Source organism: Thalassophryne amazonica, chromosome 14 (genome assembly GCF_902500255.1).
Source record: "Thalassophryne amazonica chromosome 14, fThaAma1.1, whole genome shotgun sequence".
NCBI classification, from domain to species: Eukaryota; Metazoa; Chordata; class Actinopteri; order Batrachoidiformes; family Batrachoididae; genus Thalassophryne; species Thalassophryne amazonica.
In genome coordinates, this window is record NC_047116.1 from 94820370 (window position 1) to 94836377 (window position 16008).

General features: G+C 40.6%; 1 protein-coding gene and 1 non-coding gene across 2 annotated transcripts in view; one reads left to right on the plus strand and one right to left on the minus strand.

Annotated features, from left to right (window-relative positions):
• The window catches only part of LOC117524334 (signal transducer and activator of transcription 1-like), a 63370-nt gene extending 55453 nt beyond the window's left edge, over nt 1–7917 (minus strand). The window contains 1 exon segment of the mRNA XM_034186094.1: nt 7840–7917. The gene's annotated coding sequence lies outside the window, so the exon portion shown is untranslated.
• A 1090-nt stretch (nt 7918–9007) lies between these two features.
• Nucleotides 9008–9126, plus strand: LOC117525436. The gene has a single exon (XR_004565051.1). It is a non-coding gene; the product is annotated as a 5S ribosomal RNA (ribosomal RNA).
• The last annotated feature ends 6882 nt before the right edge of the window (nt 9127–16008 follow it).

Genomic DNA, 16008 nt, shown 5'->3' on the forward strand with positions numbered 1-16008 from the left:
AGTGTGAGTGGGTTTTCTGTAAACCCCTGTCTGGAGCTGCCTGTTCTCTCCAATCGTAACATCACAGTCCAAGAAGGCTAAGTGGTTGTTTCTGGCATCCTCACGTGTGAACTTGATATTGGAGTCCACCAAGTTGATCTGTTCTGTAAAGTCCTCAACCTCCTGTTGCTTGATTTTAACCCATGTGTCATCAACATATCTGAACCAGTGACTGGGAGAGATGCCCGTGAAAGACGTCAAGGCTGTCTTCTCTACTCACAGTACAGATTGGCCACAAGGGGGGATACCGGAGAACCCATCGCACAACCATGGATCTGCCTGTAGTAATTCCCCCTAAACATCTAATCTAATCAACTGTTTCAGAAGACTAACAGGTCAGTTTAACATAAAAAGGTAAATATGACTCACAGACATATGCTCTTTAGGGTTTTAGTGGGAAAAATTAAGATAAAGAGAAATAAAACAACAGCTTTGCTTCAAGGGCCCCGAAGGTGCCCAAAACTTGCCTGACTGAAAATCACAGCACGTAACGCTTCCTACTGAACAATACTGATCTGTAAAACAACCCAGGCAACTAGCAAAAAAAAAAAAAAAAGCAGAAATCCACCAAAAAGCGGACATTTTTCATCCCTGTTTTTGTATGTTTATTCTCTTGCTTGGTTTTTCTGCTTGGGTCTGTCTGTATCCATTTCTCTTGTCTGTCTCTTAGTTCTTGGGGGGGTTGGACTCTACCCAGCAGTTGTAGAGTGTGAGGCAGGGTACACCCTGGACAAGACGCAAGTCTATCACAGGGCCAAACACTTAACATATATGTTTAATTTAAAGTTTCCAATTCACCAAACCTGCATGACTTTGGATGTGAGGGGAACCAATGCAAACACGGGAAGAACATGCAAATTCCACACAGATAGATACGGATGGAAAGCAAACCAATAACCTTCTTGCTGTGAGGCAACAATGCTAACCACTAAGCCACAGTGCTGCCTAAAACAATTCATGAAGTAGCAAAAACAAGTTTCTAAAGTGAGTGATACAATTCTTGGCCACGGCATACTGATTTGCACGTAGAAATTTTGGAATGTCAAAAAATAGTGTATTCACAACAGACAGTGGGTATTCTGTGTATATATACTCAACAAAAATATAAACGCAACACTTTTGGTTTTGCTCCCATTTTGTATGAGATGAACTCAAAGATCTAAAATTTTTTCCACATACACAATATCACCATTTCCCTCAAATATTGTTCACAAACCAGTCGAAATCTGTGATAGTGAGCACTTCTCCTTTGCTGAGATAATCCATCCCACCTCACAGGTGTGCCATACCAAGATGCTGAAAACGCCTTTGGAGACGGCTTATGGCAGAGAAATGAACATTCAATACACGAGCAACAGCTCTGGTTGACATTCCTGCTGTCAGCATGCCAATTGCACGCTCCCTCAAATCTTGCGACATCTGTGGCATTGTGCTGTGTGATAAAACTGCACCTTTCAGAGTGGCCTTTTATTGTGGACAGTCTAAGGCACACCTGTGCACTAATCATGGTGTCTAATCAGTATCTTGGTATGGCACACCTGTGAGGTGGGATGGATTATCTCAGCAAAGGAGAAGTGCTCACTATCACAGATTTCGACTGGTTTGTGAACAATATTTGAGGGAAATGGTGATATTGTGTATGTGGAAAAAATTTTAGATCTTTGAGTTCATCTCATACAAAATGGGAGCAAAACCAAAAGTGTTGCGTTTATATATATATATATATATATATATATATATATATATATATATATATATATATATATATATATATATATATACATACCCCTGGCAGTAATTATGGAATCACCGGCCTCGGAGGATGTTCATTCAGTTGTTTAATTTTGTAGAAAAAAAGCAGATCACAGACATGACACAAAACTAAAGTCATTTCAAATGGCAACTTTCTGGCTTTAAGAAACACTAAGAAATCAGGAAAAAAAAATTCTGACAGTCAGTAACGGTTACTTTTTTAGACCAAGCAGAGGGAAAAAAATATGGACTCACTCAATTCTGAGGAATAAATTATGGAATCACCCTGTAAATTTTCATCCCCAAAACTAACACCTGCATCAAATCAGATCTGTTCGTTAGTCTGCATCTAAAAAGGAGTGATCACACCTTGGAGAGCTGTTGCACCAAGTGGACTGACATGAATCATGGCTCCAGTACAAGAGATGTCAATTGAAACAAAGGAGAGGATTATCAAACTCTTAAAAGAGGGTAAATCATCACGCAATGTTGCAAAAGATGTTGGTTGTTCACAGTCAGCTGTGTCTAAACTCTGGACCAAATACAAACAACATGGGAAGGCTGTTAAAGGCAAACATACTGGTAGACCAAGGAAGACATCAAAGTGTCAAGACAGAAAACTTAAAGCAATATTTCTCAAAAATCAAAAATGCACAACAAAACAAATGAGGAACGAATGGGAGGAAACAAGAGTCAACGTCTGTGACCGAACTGTAAGAAACTGCCTAAAGGAAATGGGATTTACATACAGAAAAGCTAAACAAAAGCCATCATTAACACCTAAACAGAAAAAACAAGGTTACAATGGGCTAAGGAAAAGCAATCGTGGACTGTGGATGACTGGATGAAAGTCATATTCAGTGGTGAATCTCGAATCTGCATTGGGCAAGGTGATGATGCTGGAACTTTTGTTTGGTGCCGTTCCAATGAGATTTATAAAGATGACTGCCTGAAGAGAACATGTAAATTTCCACAGTCATTGATGATATGGGGCTGCATGTCAGGTAAAGGCACTGGGGAGATGGCTGTCATTACATCATCAATAAATGCACAAGTTTACATTGATATTTTGGACACTTTTCTTATCCCATCAATTGAAAGGATGTTTGGGGATGATGAAATCATTTTTCAACATGATAATGCATCTTGCCATAGAGCAAAAACTGTGAAAACATTCCTTGCAAAAAGATACATAGGGTCAATGTCATGGCCTGCAAATAGTCCGGATCTTAATCCAATTGAAAATCTTTGGTGGAAGTTGAAGAAAATGGTCCATGACAAGGCTCCAACCTGCAAAGCTGATCTGGCAACAGCAATCAGAGAAAGTTGGAGCCAGATTGATGAAGAGTACTGTTTGTCACTCATTAAGTCCATGCCTCAGACTGCAAGCTGTTATAAAAGCCAGAGGTGGTGCAACAAAATACTAGTGATTGTTGGAGCGTTCTTTTGTTTTTCATGATTCCATAATTTTTTCCTCAGAATTGAGTGATTCCATATTTTTTTCCCTCTGCTTGGTCTAAAAAAGTAACCGTTACTGACTGCCAGAATTTTTTTTCCTGATTTCTTAGTGTTTCTTAAAGCCAGAAAGTTGCCACTTGAAATGACTTTAGTTTTGTGTCATGTCTGTGATCTGTTTTTTTTTCTACAAAATTAAACAACTGAATGAACATCCTCCGAGGCCGGTGATTCCATAATTTTTGCCAGGGGTTGTATACACGTAAGGATTAAACAACTCGAAGCTGTATAATGCACGACTTCAAGTTGTTTAATCCGCTTACATCATGGTCCCACACAGTGATCTAACACACATTTATTTAAGTTAACAGAACCTGATAAAAATGTGTGAGTATTTGGGACTATTTTATACCAATCTCAAGATATTTTGTCTCCGATGTGCTTACCATGTCTGCAGGCTCGCGCCGCAGCGGGCCACTCATACCGCCCCCCTCTCTGCTGTGTGGAGCTGCAGCAAACCCTGGTAACAAGTCCAGAAACTACGCTTGCTGTTTTGATGCGGAGACCGCAAGGATAGAACCGACCTCTTTTTCTTTCCCGTCTTCAATCTTGTCCAGTTCCTCCGATGTCAAATCTTAACGCTGTTGCTTTTGCTGTTCTTCTCATTTGTTCTCCTCCTCTTTCCATTCCTCAAACATTTTATTTTTGCCAAAAATATTAAAATTCACTTGGAAATCCATGTTTTATCACATTGCTGTCATTCACCTGTCAAAACACAGCTGATCTGCACCAGCTGATTTGAGCGTTGCTATGGTGAGGACCAGAGCGGAGTGATATAACTGACTTAACTCGCAGAACTACGTGTGTGTATACGAGGGCTGTCCGTAAAGTATAGGTCCTTTTTATTTTTTTCAAAAACTATATGGATTTCATTCATATGTTTTTACGTCAGACATGCTTGAACCCTCGTGCGCATGCGTGAGTTTTTCCACGCCTGTCGGTGACATCATTCGCCTGTGAGCACTCCTTGTGGGAGGAGTCGTCCAGCCCCTCGTCGGAATTCCTTTGTCTGAGAAGTTGCTGAGAGACTGGCGCTTTGTTTGATCAAAATTTTTTCTAAACCTGTGAGACACATCGAAGTGGACATGGTTCGAAAAATTAAGCTGGTCTTCAGTGAAAATTTTAACAGCTGATGAGAGATTTTGAGGTGATTCTGTCGCTTTAAGGACTTTTCACGGTGCGAGACGTCGCGCAGCGCTCTCAGGCGGCGTCATCAGCCTGTTTCAAGCTTAAAACCTCCACATTTCAGGCTTTATTGATCCAGGACGTCGTGAGAGAACAGAGAAGTTTCAGAAGAAGTCGGTTTCAGCATTTTATCCGGATATTCCACTGTTAAAGGAGATTTTTTTAATGAAAGACGTGCAGGCGGATTGCAGCGTCGGCTCGCAGCCGCCGCGACGCTCCGCCACAGGAAAAACACCTCTGTTGGAAGCCTTGAGGACAAGTTAGAACATCTCCAGCTGATAAACAATTTCTCATATACTCACTCCACTGAAAGCCATCAAAAGCCGCCTGGATTTTACAAATGGTTATCAACACGGAGGTGTTTTTCCTGTGCCGCCGTGCCGCGTCGGCTGCGTCCCGACGCGCGGACCCGTCCGCACGTCTTTCATTAAAAAAAATCTCCTTTAACAGTGGAATATCCGGATAAAATGCTGAAACCGATTTCTTCTGAAACTTCTCTGTTCTCTCACGACGTCCTGGATCAATAGAGCCTGAAATGTGGAGGTTTTAAGCTTGAAACAGGCTGATGACGCTGCCTGAGAGCGCAGCGCGACGTCTCGCACCGTGAAAAGTCCTTAAAGCGACAGAATCACCTCAAAATCTCTCATCAGCTGTTAAAATTTTAACTGATAACCAGCTTAATTTTTCGAACCATGTCCACTTCGATGTGTCTCACAGGTTTAGAAAAAATTTTGATCAAACAAAGCGCCAGTCTCTCAGCAACTTCTCAGACAAAGGAATTCCGACGAGGGGCTGGACGACTCCTCCCACAAGGAGTGCTCACAGGCGAATGACGTCACCGACAGGCATGGAAAAACTCACGCATGCGCACGAGGGTGCAAGCATGTCTGACGTAAAAACATATGAATGAAACCCATATAGTTTTTGAAAAAAATAAAAAGGACCTATACTTTACGGACAGCCCTCGTACATGAAAATAATGCACGCCAGTTAGACACGGAATTCTCACTGACCAGGGTGTATATATACATATATATATATATATATATATATATATATACACATATATATATACACACACACACACACACACACACACACACACACACACACACACACACACGAGGTCTATTAGAAAAGTATCCGACCTTATTATTTTTTTCAAAAACCATATGGATTTGAGTCACGTGTGATTGCGTCAGACAAGCTTGAACCTTCGTGCGCATGCGTGAGTTTTTCCACGCCTGTTGGTTGCGTCATTCGCCTGTGAGCAGGCTTTGAGTGAGGAGTGGTCCACCCCCTCGGCGGATTTTCATTGTCAGGAAATGGCGGAATGATTTGGGCTTTTTTTCCATCAGAATTTTTTCAGAAACTGTTAGAGACTGGCAACTGGAAACCATTAGAAAAATTTATCTGGCTTTCGGTGAAAATGTTACAGGGTTGGTAGAGAATAAGGAGTGTTGCTTTAAGGACGGCCACCAGCGGCTGTGGGGCACGCCGCGCTCCGAAGCTGCCATCGACAGGCTGAACGACCATTTCATTTCTAAACGGATGGCTGTCTGGATCCGTGACCATCGTGTGCCATTTCTCTGGTTATCACAAGAGCTGGACATCAACCATTTTCCGGCAGATTTCACTTTTAACAAGAGATTTTGTCATGGAAAGCCGAGCGGAGGCTTCGCGCGTTACAATGGATTCGCTATTGGAGCGAGACAAAACCACCTCCGTTTTGGTCTCACAGGACGGCTTTGACATGGTGTTCAGATAGCTGTCGGTGGTTTTCCCATCGAGTGATTATCCGAGAAATTGTGGATGTGCCTGGACATGCCAGAACATGTCCCGTGAGGCTTCATCATGGCGTTGCTGTGCGCCATGCGGCACCGCCGCGACGCGCGGAATTCCTCCGCATGTCTGTCTCAATGTGCCGAAAAAGTGCTGATGTCCACGTCTTTTCACAATTCCTGTGCTAGTCAGACGATGTCCCAGATAAAACACAGCGTCCAGTTTGGAAATGAACGGCACATTCCACTGCTATAGGAGTTTTTGTCAGGGAAAGAGGAGTGGAGGCTTCGGAGTGCGGCGCGCCCCACAGCCGCTGGGGGCCATCCTTAAAGCGAGAGTAACACTCCTTATTCTCTACCAAGCCCGTAACATTTTCACCGAAAGCCAGATAAATTTTTCTAATGGTTTCCAGCTGCCAGTCTCTGACAGTTTCTGAAAAAATTCTGATGGGGAAAAAAAGCCCAAATCATTCCGCCATTTCCTGACAATGAAAATCCGCCGAGGGGGTGGACCACTCACTCAATGCCTGCTCACAGGCGAATGACGCAACCGACAGGCGTGGAAAAACTCACGCATGCGCACGAGGGTTCAAGCTTGTCTGACGCAATCACACGTGATTCAAATCCATATGGTTTTTGAAAAAAAATAATAAAGTCAGATATTTTCTAATAGACCTCCTATATATACACTCAACAAAAATATAAACGCAACACTTTTGGTTTTGCTCCCATTTTGTATGAGATGAACTCAAAGATCTAAAACTTTTTCCACATACACAATGTCACCATTTCCCTCAAATATTGTTCACAAACCAGTCTAAATCTGTGATAGTGAGCACTTCTCCTTTGCTGAGATAATCCATCCCACCTCACAGGTGTGCCATATCAAGATGCTGATTAGACACCATGATTAGTGCACAGGTGTGCCTTAGACTGCCCACAATAAAAGGCCACTCTGAAAGGTGCAGTTTTGTTTTACTGGGGGGGGATACCAGTCAGTATCTGATGTGACCACCATTTGTACACAAACACACAGAGGCTACTCCTTTTTATTACATGGATTATCGTATTTACAGACTGGTAGTAATCGGTTTGAAAAAATACTCAACTTTTTTTTTAAAGGTGCTATAACGCATAGCTGCCACGGACCCCCGCACGCACACGAGAGAGAGAGAGAGAGAGAGAGAGAGAGAGAGAGAGAGAGAGAGAGAGAGAGAGAGAGAGAGAGAGAGAGAGAGAGAGAGAGACTATTTCACCACATACTTTTGCAATAAATATATATAGTCTGTGGTTATGAGCATGAATTTGATCAAAAGTTTGAATGAAGTTGGATAGATTCTTCACACAAATTCGGAATAATTTAATCATAATTCAGTTGTACATCAAAGTTAGCAATCAGAATTCCTGTGCACAAAAACCATTAGCATGTTAGCCAGAAACTAACCTGCAGTTTTGACACATCGAAAAAAACAAATAAACAGAGCATAGAAACCGAACAATGTTCTTTTTATAACCAAGTTTAAAATAGTTTTCATGTCAAACGTTCTCTGTAAACAGAATAACTTACCGTACCGTGTTATTTATTCGGTAACAAAGAGTTCACTCCACCGTCAAATGAAGAATAACTCAGTTTCCGACCTAGGAGGGTTTATTTATAACATAAACTCCGCCCACATCACGTGATCTCCAAGAAGCAAGGCTGTGGAGCGCTGCTGTCAAACTAACAACGTCAACCCTTGAAGTTTGTCTTCAAAATAAAAATAAATAAATCAATAAATTATACATATATATATATATATATATATATATATATATATATATATATATATATATATATATATATATATATATCAGTGAGGAAAATAAGTATTTGAACACCCTGCGATTTTGCAAGTTCTCCCACTTAGAAATCATGGAGGGGTCTGAAATTTTTCTTCTTAGGTGCATGTCCACTGTGAGACACATAATCTAAAAAAAAAAAAAAAAAAAAATCCGGAAATCACAATGTATGATTTTTTAATAATTTATTTGTATGTTACTGCTGCAAATAAGTATTTGAACACCTGTGAAAATCAATGTTAATATTTGGTACAGTAGCCTTTGTTTGCAATTACAGAGGTCAAACGTTTCCTGTAGTTTTTCACCAGGTTTGCACACTGCAGCAGGGATTCTGGTCCACTCCTCCATACAGATCTTCTCTAGATCAGCCAGGTTACTGGCCTGTCGCTGAGAAACACGGAGTTTGAGCTCCCTCCAAAGATTTTCTATTGGGTTTAGGTCTGGAGACTGGCTAGGCCTCTCCAGAACCTTGATATGCTTCTTACGGAGCCACTCCTTGGTTATCCTGACTGTGTGCATCGGGTCATTGTCATGCTTGAAGACCCATCCACGACCCATCCTCAATCCTCTAACTGAGGGAAGGAGGTTGTTCCCCAAAATCTCACAATACATGGCACCGGTCATCCTCTCCTTAATACAGTGCAGTCGTCCTGTCCCATGTGCAGAAAAACACCCCCAAAGCATGATGCTTCCACCCCTATGCTTCACAGTAGGGACGGTGTTTGGGATGGTACTCAGCATTCTTCTTCCTCCAAACACGGCAAGTGAAATTAAGACCAAAAAGTTCTATTTTGGTCTCATCTGACCACATAACTTTCTCCCATGACTCATCTGGATCATCCAAATGATCATGGGCATAAACTTAAGTTTACGGCCATAACTTACTTACGGGCTTAACTTACGACCATACCACTCTGAAAACCCCCGATCTCGTCTGATCTCGGAAGCTAAGCAGAGTCGGGCCTGGTTAGTACTTGGATGGGAGACCGCCTGGGAATACCAGGTGCTGTAAGCCAGCTTTTAAGGTGGCAGTAATTAAACCATTACTTAAAAAGCCATCACTTGACCCAGCTATCTTAGCTAATTATAGGCCAATCTCCAACCTTCCTTTTCTCTCAAAAATTCTTGAAAGGGTAGTTGTAAAACAGCTAATTGATCATCTGCAGAGGAATGGTCTATTTCAGAATTCATCATACTACAGAAACAGCATTAGTGAAGGTTACAAATGATCTTCTTATGGCCTCGGACAGTGGACTCATCTCTGTGCTTGTTCTGTTAGACCTCAGTGCTGCTTTTGATACTGTTGACCATAAAATTTTATTACAGAGATTAGAGCATGCCATAGGTATTAAAGGCACTGCACTGCGGTGGTTTGAATCATATTTATCTAATAGATTACAATTTGTTCATGTAAATGGGGAATCTTCTTCACAGACTAAGGTTAATTATGGAGTTCCACAAGGTTCTGTTCTACGACCAATTTTATTCACTTTATACATGCTTCCCTTAGGCAGTATTATTAGACAGCATTGCTTAAATTTTCATTCTTACACAGATGATACCCAGCTTTATCTACCCATGAAGCCAGAGGACACACACCAATTAGCTAAACTGCAGGATTGTCTTACAGACATAAAGACATGGATGACCTCTAATTTCCTGCTTTTAAATTAAGATAAACTGAAGTTATTGTACTTGGCCCCACAAATCTTAGAAACATGGTGTCTAACCAGATCCTTACTCTGGATGGCATTTCCCTGACCTCTAGTAATACTGTGAGAAATCTTGGAGTCATTTTTGATCAGGATATGTCATTCAAAGCGCATATTAAACAAATATGTAGGACTGCTTTTTGCATTTGCGCAATATCTCTAAAATTAGAAAGGTCTTGTCTCAGAGTGATGCTGAAAAACTAATTCATGCATTTATTTCCTCTAGGCTGGACTATTGTAATTCATTATTATCAGGTTGTCCTAAAAGTTCCCCGAAAAGCCTTCAGTTAATTCTAAATGCTGCAGCTAGAGTACTGACGGGGACTAGAAGGAGACAGCATATCTCACCCATACTGGCCTCTCTTTATTGGCTTCCTGTTAATTCTAGAATAGAATTTAAAATTCTTCTTCTTACTTATAAGGTTTTGAATAATCAGGTCCCATCTTATCTTAGGGACCTCATAGTACCATATCACCCCAATAGAGCGCTTCGCTCTCAGACTGCAGGCTTACTTGTAGTTCCTAGGGTTTGTAAGAGTAGAATGGGAGGCAGAGCCTTCAGCTTTCAGGCTCCTCTCCTGTGGAACCAGCTCCCAATTTGGATCAGGGAGACAGACACCCTCTCTACTTTTAAGATTAGGCTTAAAACTTTCCTTTTGCTAAAGCTTATAGTTAGGGCTGGATCAGGTGACCCTGAACCATCCCTTAGTTATGCTGCTATAGACTTAGACTGCTGGGGGGTTCCCATGATGCACTGAGTGTTTCTTTCTCTTTTTGCTCTGTATGCACCACTCTGCATTTAATCATTAGTGATCGATCTCTGCTCCCCTCCACAGCATGTCTTTTTCCTGGTTCTCTCCCTCAGCCCCAACCAGTCCCAGCAGAAGACTGCCCCTCCCTGAGCCTGGTTCTGCTGGAGGTTTCTTCCTGTTAAAAGGGAGTTGTAGGCCTCATTTAATGTCATGTAGTGCCAAGAAAATAAAATTACATTGACTGACTGTCTCCTATGTAGCCATGGTTTGTGTAAATGTGATAGTATCTGTTAAAGTACCACAGTATAAAATAGGTTTACGGCACAAAAATAATACTTTAAAAATGAAGATGGGCTTATATTACATTTTAAAATGTTACATTTGTGGTAAGTAGCATCACATTTAATGATTTAGTAACATAATCACCTATTGTCAGGGTTTGAGTTATTTTGGTTATCTGTTTTTATGTCTTTTTTCTGATCTGTTTGTTATTTTTCTTACTTCATTGGTTTTTGCAGGGATGAAAGTGGTGAAAAAAAAAAGCTGAAACCCAAAATGACCCCCCCCCCCCAAAAAAAAAACAAAAAAACAAAACAAAAAATTTTGAATTCTAGAAGCTCTGAAATGCAATCTGGGACTATTCCAGACAATAAACTGCAGTGAGTGCAGCATCCATTTTTGTGAGGAAAAAAAAACAACTTTCCTTATTCAAAAATCGCTCCTCTAGTCATACTCTGCCTTACTACGATGCAGCAGTTTCCTAGCTTGGCAGATAGTTCTGGAAGAAATCACTGAAGAAATTAAATTGAAAATATGGTTTGACCGAAACAAACATGCGTAAATAAAACGTCATTAAACGTAAATAAAACGTAAATAAAACAAAACTAATGTTATTTGGAAACTGCAGAATGAATGAGCAAGTACAAATACTGATAGATGAGGTGTAAACTGAATGGGCTAATGCAATAGATGAGAAAATCAGTTGGAAACCACACATCAAATAAAAACAAACCAAATTATTAAGAAGAATGCCTGTGTTTAAAAAAAGCAAAACATGTTCTGCATCATAAACCATCCTGCATCCTACACTGTTCCACTGTCTGACCGGATTTCAATGACTGTGGAAATCTGGAGCAAATAAACTACAAGAGTTCAATAAAATCACTAACTATTCTTCAAAAAAGGGCAATACGGGTCATTCGTAATGTCGGCTATCAAGACCAGACAAAAATAAAGACAAAGACAAAAATATTAAAATTACCAGATGGAGTAAAATTCCAAACAGCACAGATCTTGTACAAAGCAAAAAATAAAAAAAATAAAAAAAAATACCCTTTTACCAAAAAAATACAGAAATTCTTCAGGGATGGAGAGGAGGGATATCAGTTAAAATTAATGAAATCCATACAAACAAGAAAAGATTCTGCATTTCATTATGTGGGGTGAGACTGTGGAATGGTGTGGGTGAGGAGTTAAACCAGCGTCCAAACATTCAACAGTTTAAAACTAAATATAAAGAATGTGTTTTCACAGGATACAGGGGTGAAGTGGAGGTCTAAGAGTCACTAGGTGTTCACAGGAAACAGTTTATTTCTATATTTATTCATTTATGTCCATTGTTAGTTGGTTTTATCTTTTCTGTTGTGTTTTGTTTAATCAGGTTCTTTTTGTCTCTTTCTCTAAAACTGTACTGTAGCATTATTAGTTATTATTACTATTACTGTTGTTGGTATTATTATTAATATATAAATAAAAATAAATTTAAAAAATATTAGTCTGTAATACATTTGACTCTTTTACGACAAACGCTGAGCCATAAATTATTATACAGAAAACAAATGCACACAAATGTGCTGAGATGCGAACAGCTTAATGGTAGAGAAGCTTGAATCTTCGACTGGACTGGGTTGCTTGACGCAAGGATGTTTCGCTTCAAATCGCAGAAGCTTCCCCAGCTAAAATTCTTGCTCTGGTAGTCTGACTTCTGTCTTGACTCTTGTAGAGAAGAATAAACAGACGCCACAAAAGCTGGAGTTTTAAACCTAACCAGACCCCTCCTACCGAGAGGCAGACTGCTATAGGCTAGTGACTAAACAATAGCTCTAATTAGCACCTAATGTGCTCTAGTTAGCACCCTCCTAATGACAGGGCAGCTGTCCCCCTAATGATGGGACGGACGACTCTCCTGATGATGTGAATGACTCATTACCATGAACAAAAGACTAAAACTGCTTTGACCTGAGTACCCCATTGTAAACGGGAGACAAAGCGTGTCTCAGACCCCCTCCCCGGTTAAGGCTGGGTTTCAGCCGTTTCACATAGAATGCGTCCTTGACCCCTCTCTCAAACCATTTCTTCTCTCTGGCTAATATTTTAACTTCCTTGTCCTCAAACATGTGGTTAGTGTCTTTAAGGTGGAGATGAACCGCAGACTGAGGTCCACTGGCGCCCTCTCTGCGGTGCTGGTATAGCCTTTTGTGTAAAGGTTGCTTAGTCTCACCTATGTAGTGTTCGTTACAGTTTTCCTGACATCTGATAGAATACATTGCTCTGTTTGTAACTAGGGATCCTGTCCTTAGGGTGAATTAATTCCTGTCACAAGGTGTTAACCGGTTTCAAGTAAACTGGGATTTTGTGCTGTCTGAAGATCCTCTGTAGTTTTTCCTCTACTCCTGCTAAATAAGGGAGAGACACTCTTCTTGTCTCCGTCTCCTATCTAACTGGTCTCTTTGTTCTCTGGGACTTCTGCACTTTGTCCAGGGACCATTGTGGGTACCCACATACTGTGAGGGCTTTCTGGACAAGTTGTTGTTCTTTAGCCGTTCCGTCTGCAGTTGTGGGCACCAGTACGGCCCTGTGTTGAGTCCTGATCACCCCAAGCTTGTGTTCAAGGGGGTGGTCAGTGTGAGTGGGTTTTCTGTAAACCCCTGTCTGGAGCTGCCTGTTCTCTCCAATCGTAACATCACAGTCCAAGAAGGCTAAGTGGTTGTTTCTGGCATCCTCACGTGTGAACTTGATATTGGAGTCCACCAAGTTGATCTGTTCTGTAAAGTCCTCAACCTCCTGTTGCTTGATTTTAACCCATGTGTCATCAACATATCTGAACCAGTGACTGGGAGAGATGCCCGTGAAAGACGTCAAGGCTGTCTTCTCTACTCACAGTACAGATTGGCCACAAGGGGGGATACCGGAGAACCCATCGCACAACCATGGATCTGCCTGTAGTAATTCCCCCTAAACATCTAATCTAATCAACTGTTTCAGAAGACTAACAGGTCAGTTTAACATAAAAAGGTAAATATGACTCACAGACATATGCTCTTTAGGGTTTTAGTGGGAAAAATTAAGATAAAGAGAAATAAAACAACAGCTTTGCTTCAAGGGCCCCGAAGCTGCCCAAAACTTGCCTGACTGAAAATCACAGCACGTAACGCTTCCTACTGAACAATACTGATCTGTAAAACAACCCAGGCAACTAGCAAAAAAAAAAAAAAAAAAAAAAAAAAAAACAGAAATCCACCAAAAAGCGGACATTTTTCATCCCTGTTTTTGTATGTTTATTTTCTTGCTTGGTTTTTCTGCTTGGGTCTGTCTGTATCCATTTCTCTTGTCTGTCTCTTAGTTCTTGGGGGGGGTTGGACTCTACCCAGCAGTTGTAGAGTGTGAGGCAGGGTACACCCTGGACAAGACGCAAGTCTATCACAGGGCCAAACACTTAACATATATGTTTAATTTAAAGTTTCCAATTCACCAAACCTGCATGACTTTGGATGTGAGGGGAACCAATGCAAACACGGGAAGAACATGCAAATTCCACACAGATAGATACGGATGGAAAGCAAACCAATAACCTTCTTGCTGTGAGGCAACAATGCTAACCACTAAGCCACAGTGCTGCCTAAAACAATTCATGAAGTAGCAAAAACAAGTTTCTAAAGTGAGTGATACAATTCTTGGCCACGGCATACTGATTTGCACGTAGAAATTTTGGAATGTCAAAAAATAGTGTATTCACAACAGACAGTGGGTATTCTGTGTATATATACTCAACAAAAATATAAACGCAACACTTTTGGTTTTGCTCCCATTTTGTATGAGATGAACTCAAAGATCTAAAATTTTTTCCACATACACAATATCACCATTTCCCTCAAATATTGTTCACAAACCAGTCGAAATCTGTGATAGTGAGCACTTCTCCTTTGCTGAGATAATCCATCCCACCTCACAGGTGTGCCATACCAAGATGCTGAAAACGCCTTTGGAGACGGCTTATGGCAGAGAAATGAACATTCAATACACGAGCAACAGCTCTGGTTGACATTCCTGCTGTCAGCATGCCAATTGCACGCTCCCTCAAATCTTGCGACATCTGTGGCATTGTGCTGTGTGATAAAACTGCACCTTTCAGAGTGGCCTTTTATTGTGGACAGTCTAAGGCACACCTGTGCACTAATCATGGTGTCTAATCAGTATCTTGGTATGGCACACCTGTGAGGTGGGATGGATTATCTCAGCAAAGGAGAAGTGCTCACTATCACAGATTTCGACTGGTTTGTGAACAATATTTGAGGGAAATGGTGATATTGTGTATGTGGAAAAAATTTTAGATCTTTGAGTTCATCTCATACAAAATGGGAGCAAAACCAAAAGTGTTGCGTTTATATATATATATATATATATATATATATATATATATATATATATATATATATATATATACATACCCCTGGCAGTAATTATGGAATCACCGGCCTCGGAGGATGTTCATTCAGTTGTTTAATTTTGTAGAAAAAAAGCAGATCACAGACATGACACAAAACTAAAGTCATTTCAAATGGCAACTTTCTGGCTTTAAGAAACACTAAGAAATCAGGAAAAAAAAATTCTGACAGTCAGTAACGGTTACTTTTTTAGACCAAGCAGAGGGAAAAAAATATGGACTCACTCAATTCTGAGGAATAAATTATGGAATCACCCTGTAAATTTTCATCCCCAAAACTAACACCTGCATCAAATCAGATCTGTTCGTTAGTCTGCATCTAAAAAGGAGTGATCACACCTTGGAGAGCTGTTGCACCAAGTGGACTGACATGAATCATGGCTCCAGTACAAGAGATGTCAATTGAAACAAAGGAGAGGATTATCAAACTCTTAAAAGAGGGTAAATCATCACGCAATGTTGCAAAAGATGTTGGTTGTTCACAGTCAGCTGTGTCTAAACTCTGGACCAAATACAAACAACATGGGAAGGCTGTTAAGGCAAACATACTGGTAGACCAAGGAAGACATCAAAGTGTCAAGACAGAAAACTTAAAGCAATATTTCTCAAAAATCAAAAATGCACAACAAAACAAATGAGGAACGAATGGGAGGAAACAAGAGTCAACGTCTGTGACCGAACTGTAAGAAACTGCCTAAAGGAAATGGGAT